Source organism: Mus caroli, chromosome 14 (genome assembly GCF_900094665.2).
Source record: "Mus caroli chromosome 14, CAROLI_EIJ_v1.1, whole genome shotgun sequence".
NCBI lineage: Eukaryota > Metazoa > Chordata > Mammalia > Rodentia > Muridae > Mus > Mus caroli.
Genome location: NC_034583.1, coordinates 59,201,735 through 59,209,234, shown reverse-complemented (window position 1 = coordinate 59,209,234; position 7,500 = coordinate 59,201,735).

Below are 7,500 nucleotides of genomic sequence, written 5' to 3'. Positions count from 1 at the left end.
CGAACATGGTATCTATTAAGCACTTACCAGCAGCTCAGTCTTGCTCAGCCACTGGGAATAGTACAGTGGCCACAGCCTAGTCCCTGCCCTTCTCAAAAGCTCTTTCTCGAATTTGAAGGGATAGAATACAAATCTTATAAAATCTACCCATGTGCAATTAATCAAAAAATGTATGAGTTTGAAATATTTTGTGGGCAAGTGAAAAGAAAAATTAAAGCTGGAAAGCATGCCACTAGATAAAGGGGCTCTGGGGTGGGGGCGCTCCTTGGAGGAGCAGAAATTGTCTGAGTAAACACTTAAAAGCTGGGAGAGTATGAACCATGTTGTAGAGGCTTTTTCTCTAGCCACTCTCAGTTATGGGTAGCATGTTCAAATGAAACACTTTGTGACCTGCCTTACTCTTTAGCTCAACACTGGTCCAGCTTCTGTCCCCACCCCGAGCCCCAATCGCTCAGCTCTGAAACGTTCCATCCTATAAATAAACTATAAACTTTCTATAACATTCTATAAACTTTCCTGTTCTCTAGAATTCCTTCCCTCTTCCTTCCAGGTGTAGTCCAGGGCCCTCTCCTGACCCTCCGAGGGAACGTTCCCTTCAGTTGGCTCTCCAAGCAACTCCTGCTTCTCTGCCCCTGTTTCTCAGGTTGTCCCTTCCTTCCCCCAGTCACAACAGAGCCTCACATCCACCCCAAGATCCAAATTTCATTCATGAACACTGAGTGTACATCCTGAGTCTACACTTCTCTTCTGAGCATGAGATGATATTGTATCTGTTTCTGGATTTCCTCAAACTTTCATTTTCTTGAGTAAAATCGTAGTTCTCCCATGATTTTTCTTGTTTTGCTTTTGGTTTTAGAGTTTTGATTTTGTTTTGTTTTGTGGGTTTTACTATTAAATGGCATTAGATTTTCCTAAATTTTTTATTGAACTGAATTCATTAATTCGCCCTCTGTCTTATTTCTACAATGTATAAATCCTTCTTTCTTTCAGCATATGACCCTTTCTGTGTTACTAGATTTAGTTTGTTAATATTTTGTTAAGAGATTTCTGCTTCTGTGTATTTAAGCAATGTTGATCCTTTGTCATTTTTTTTCTGGGTTTTGGTTTCCTCTTACTGATTGATGTGTTAGAGGGTTTTTTTTAATCACATTTAATTTAAGTGTTTTGGATTAAGTTATTTATTATTTTATGTATAAGTATGCACCTGAATGCATATGCGTGTACCACATATATGTAGGTGCCCATGGAGGTGGAGGAGGATTTCAGATCTCCTGGAACTGGAGTTATAGCCATTGATGAGCCGCCCAGTATGTGGGCTGAAAACCTAACCCAAGTTCCCAAAGAAGAGGAGGCGCCCTTAGCCCCACCCTGAGTTGTTTCCCGGACCCTCACATTCAGTTCTTAAAATTATTTTGCAAGTCTGTGTTCACTTGTGACAAGTTGGCCTTTCAACTTCACCCCAGGTGATATTTTTTTCCTAAAACAGCTTTAAATCTGTCCTGGACTTGGGCACATTGCTTTCTGTGTGACATTGGCCTTAAAATTTGGTGGGCAGTGGTGGCGCACGCCTTTAATCCCAGCAGTTGGGAGGCAGAGGCAGGTGGCTTTCTGAGTTCAAGGCCAGCCTGGTCTACAGAGTGAGTTCCAGGACAGCCAGGGCTATACAGAGAAACCCTGTCTCGAAGAAAACAAAAAAAAAAAATTTTTTTTGGAAGGTGCCCATCAATGTTTATCTAGATTCTCTTCTAGAACTTTTGTTTCCTAATTTTGAAATTTTCTAAGTTTTGAATTTTTGGAAAATTTCCTAAGTTTTCAAGTTTTCTATTTTGAAAATATAATATGGCAATGGCCTATGGCTAGTGATTGGCATCCCAATACCAATTACTGAATAATCCGTTCTTGGCTGTACTACTTCACACTTTTATTGTACTACAGAACATCCTGTCCAAGTGACTTCATGCCTGTACATCACATAATCTCCCCTGTCGGACTTGAGCATTCTCTGTGGTTAAGTATCACTGTTTTTCTTTTCCAAAATGCTTCTAGTCTTCTTCAAGTATTTCTCTTTCAGATACACTTAGACATTGCATCAAGTTAAGAAGGTTTGGGCTTTTGTATTATAGAACATTCACCATTTATTTCTGCAGAATAGACATATTTCACTACAAAGGAACTTGGCAAAGTGACACGAGTACAGACCAGGGAAGGACAAAAGCTCACAAACTCACTGCCTACACACACACACACACACACACACACACACATTCCTCACACTCACACACATACTCACACTTATACACACTCATACACTCACACACTCACACACATACTCACACTTATACACTCTCATACACTCTCATACACTCACACACATTCCTCACACTCACACTCACACACAGTCACACGAATACTCACACTTATACACACTCATACACTCACACACTCACATTCCTCGCACTCACACACACTTACACACACACATACTCACACTTATACACACTNCTCACACTTATACACACTCATACACTCACACACTCACATTCCTCGCACTCACACACACTTACACACACACATACTCACACTTATACACACTCATACACTCACACACTCACACTCACACACATTCCTCACACTCACACTCACACACAGTCACACGAATACTCACACTTATACACACTCATACACTCACACACTCACACACATTCCTCACACTCACACTCACACACAGTCACACGAATACTCACACTTATACACACTCATACACCCTCACATACTCACACTCACACACATACTCTAAGACACTCATACACTCACACACACTCATACACTCACACACATTCCTCACACACACACACACAAACTCACACACACACACACAAACAGATCCTGTCATTAGGGTGAACATTGGTGCTAGTTTGAAAGATGGTACATTTTCACCTTTTAGGTTAGTAATTTAGAGAGAAGGTGATGCTGGGGGCTGCTGGTAAGGTGCCATTTTTATGAAGAAATGTCAAGGGATAAAGACTTTTTTAAGGGTAAAAGGAAGGAGAACTCCCTTTGAAGACTGATATTAACAGTCTGATAAGTCTGAAAGAAAACAGAAACCAAGGCTCTGAGCCTTAGAGGTCAAGACCACACAGAGATGACCACGGCAGGTCCAGTTACAAACAGGCTTCAAGGACAGAGACAAGTCCACAGAAGTTTGGGGAGTCGATTTGGAAGATCTATATACAATGTGATAAGAAGCCCAGGCTGTCATGGAATTCCATTAGTTAACATGGTAACAAAAAGAGCAGAGCATCTTTACCCCTGGAGGCCAGAGCTATACTCCAGACACCGTGGCCAGGTCTGACAGCCTTGAGTCTGTTTCTGGAGCTACTGACTGATAAATGGTTTACATGGGAGCTGGAGATGTTCGGTCAGTAGAGGCCTTGGGTAGTTTGTATGAAGCCCTGGGTTCAATCCCAGAGCCACTATGGTACATGGTGACTCAAGCCTGACATCTCGGCTCTCGGGAGATGGAGGCAAGGAGATGTACAAGTTCAAAGTCATCCTTAGCTATGTTGTGAATTTGAGGCTAGCCTGGGCTACATGAGAGCCTGTCTCAAATTTGTTTGTTTTGAATGCTCACACAGCAAGCATCCTGTACAGTCTGAGCAAAGGGAGCTGGAGGCTGTCTAGTACATTCTCGAGTCCAGAGAGATGCTTCTAAGGTCTCTGTTTTTGAGACCATGAGCAGGGTGGGAGCTTTCAGAATAAGGATGTACCATCTTCAGAGTAACACTAGAACCATGAGGCACCTCTGTGTCACCTGCTTAGATTCCAGTATGCTCTGTGTCTCTGGTAACGTGCACACTCAATGGATTCCTAATCCTGTCAGAACCAGCCTTATAGACTGCTTAGGGTAGACTACTAGGTGCTTTCTCCACTGGGAGCTGCAGCTGCCAGGATAGATGTAATTAAGCTCCAAGAATTACATTTTTAGTCAATTATTTTTGATGATATGCAGGACCGGGGTCACCATACTGAGATCTCTCTGCATACCATGGAAGTGAGTTAATGCATTCTGAGAGGAAGGGCAAGGACCTCAAAATGACATGTGTTATTGAAACCATTTCTTTCCTGGGTATAATAGTTAACATATTTCTACAGCAGAAAACATAGAAATATAGCCAGGAAGGGGGGGAAAAAGCATGATTTTAATAATTCTTCACTCAGAAGTGATCACATTATTTTGGCAGGCTGTCTTTAAATACAAGCACATTAAAATCAACAAGGAAGATATGCAAGGCTAAGACTCTTATCTTTCACCTAGCTACTTCCAATGCCTTTATAACTTCATATCAGACATATTTTAAAGGGGGGATTAATGTAAAGTCTGAACTCTGCAAATGCAGACAACACTGGACAGACTTGCATGTCTTCTCCAACAAAAGAGCCTATGGCTAATGTACTACTAAACTAATTTAGCCAGGTGTCTCAGTGGAAACCAGTAATAAACCCTGAATACAGCCCTGGCATGCCATGACGGAGGCCCCCCAGAACAGTGATAAATCACCCCTGTCACAGTACATCTGGAAATATCTGTTGAGCCTAAAAATAATGGACCACATTAGCTAATGCAGAATGGTTATTTGGCTAAATTAAGCTTCATCTACTATCAAGAGACTCGTTCCAAAATGGGATTTTTTAAGTAATAATAATAGTGCCTTATTCATTATTTATAAGGTAATTACAGCTGAGCCCCTGCTGTTTCCATCCATCCGTGTGATATAGAAACTGAGGGTTTGGGGAGAAAGAGGAGAGATGGATACTGTATCCCCTCCCCTTCCTTCATGGATAAAATGTTTTCTACCCAAGGGTTGCAAGGGTGGTTCTCAGGAAATGGTACAACATGGGATTTTTGTATCACTTACAGAAATGCATTTTGTATAGTCCATGTTCCAGCGCATGGTCTTTGCCACATTTTTGGACATTCAGTGATGTCTCAAGCCTTTCTGTATATTCAGTCTGTGGGACAAATTGTCCACGAAGCAAACAGAAAGTAAGGAAACCACAGAGAACCTAATCGTAGAAGCCTGCGTGTTACAGCTTCGGTGGCAGCGGATGGCCTGTCCTGCGTGCAGGATGGAGCTGTCCGCAGCAGAGCTCTCTCCATGGAGATGCCACCAATCTTCTTGGGTAGCAAACGCCCTAGTGAAAACCCAGAATATACAAAATATCCTGGGTTGTTTTGGGGGTCAGCTACCTGCAAATGTCTGCTGGCCCACCTGTGTCCAGCCCTGGGGATTTCGCTCAGCTGGCACAGGGCTCACCTCGCGTGCTGGGCTCTGCCTTTGCTTCCCAGCACAGTGTAAATCCAGGTAGTGGCACACAATTGTAATCCTAGGACAAGGGAGGTGGAGGCAGGAGCGTCAGCAAGTCAAGATCCTCCTCATCTACACAGACCTTCTGGAAATATCGCATGTCTAATATAGGGGGGAAATCTATAAGGAAAATGAGAAAAATGTATATAAAAAACTTTTAATTGAATATTATATGTTTATATTATTTCATTGCATATTATACATTATATGATTTTATCTAAAGTGGGATCATACTCTAATCATTCATCCTGATTTTAATGTAATGTTATATTGTGTGTGTGTGTGGTTTATATAATGTATATGTGTATGTCTATATTCAGTGCATATGTATGTGTATTTGTATATGATGTTTTCAAGTCATTAAATATCCACAATTCACTTGAGAGGCTACTTAATATTCTTCCCAAAGTGTGAACTTGTATAACATCTAGTAGACTGAGAAAATAGATTCCAGATTTCTTATTAACACACATAAGGCAAAACACAGACATAACGTTTGTCCCATGTTGTAGCATTTCCTTAGGCAGTATTCACAGAGCTTATTCCATGCACAGGGACAGTGTTTAAGTTCATATGGTCTCCAGCAGTGGGAAAGCCCCCAAATCTCATCAGTGTTGAGTGCAGTCATATTTAAAGCTCTGTTATATGGTTGGCACTGTTTTAACTGATCGTTGTCTGATTATAGTGAGCTACAACATTTATTTTGTCTTTTCACATTTATTTTTTATTTGATGTATATGAGTGCTTACCTGTATGCATTTATACATACCATGTGCGCGCCTTATGCCCTCAGAGTCCAGGAGGGGGCAGCAGATCCCCGCAATTGTAGTTACAGAGCATTGTGAACCACCAGGTGGGTGCCAGGAACCCAACCTAGGTCCTCTGCAAGAACAAGTGCCTCTAACCACTGAACCGTCTCTCCAGGCCCATTATTTCGTCTTTTAATTTCTTAACCATTGTTCTTTTCTTGTAGGCCTTATTAAATGTGTGTGTGATGTAAGTCTGTATATGCATAAGTGTGCTGTGATCGTACGTGTACTATAACACACGTGGAGGTCAGAGGACAACTTCGTAATTCTTCTCCTTGCACTTTTGAATAGGTTCAGAATAAAACTAATTATTTTTAACTTTCTGTGTATTTGTATGTCTTGGGAGATGTGCATGTAAGTGCAAGTGCCCACAGAGGCCAGAAGAGGGAGTTGGAGTCCCTGGAACTGGAGTTGCAGGTAGCTGTGAGCTGCCATATGTGGGGGCTGGGAATGGCATTCAATGACACACCATGTGCATCTCTTAATACTCTTTCTGGAAACTTCCATGCTTAGTTGCAGTGAGATCCCTATTCTACTTTTGAAACACACACTCGCATCAAATGCCCTTTGAATTTAACCATATTTCCAGTCCAAACCAAATCGAAGCAGCCTTAGTGGCTGCGTTATGCATTGAGTTTGCATCCTGGGCTTTCTACCCTACCCATAACCTGTGGGTTTTAAAGGAAAGAATTATTGTACAGTTTAAGACCTCTATGGGTCACAAATGTATTATTCTAGCCAGCGGGGTGACATTACAAGACCCTCGAGGACTGGGCAAGTAATGGCTGTAGGATCCGCACCAATGAATCACTGACAGTGATGCCTTTATGCTTATTGTTTTAAAAGAAGGAAACTGCAGTGATCCCGGCCCCTGTTTTTCTTACACCGTGAACCAGCTTCCCCTAGTTCCTTCTAATTCCATAAACTGTGGACCTGAGAGCTCTTCATTATTTTGCTCCTAAAACTCAGACTCACTGAAACAGTGGAAGTACACATCAGGGAATAGGCAAATTGCTGAGGAAAAAAGTCAGCCTCACAATTCAGAACCCTATCCCTCTCCCCCACCCCCCATGCTTTCTTCCTGTCAGCTCCCTGCAGCTAGCAGCCCTGCCCAGACCCTACTTCCAAACCGCTAAGACCCAACTGCATTTATTTTGGCAGTGTCTCTCCCCTTAGCTCACAGCCTGAAGCTGACAGTGGCTGTCTGTCGCTGGCTCGCTTAGGAAAGAGCTCTTAGATGGATTAAAATGTCAGGCGTTCAGACAGCTTAAATTGAAAGCTAAAGGTGTTTTCCTGACTGTGCAACTCCCTGCTGCATAATCCCT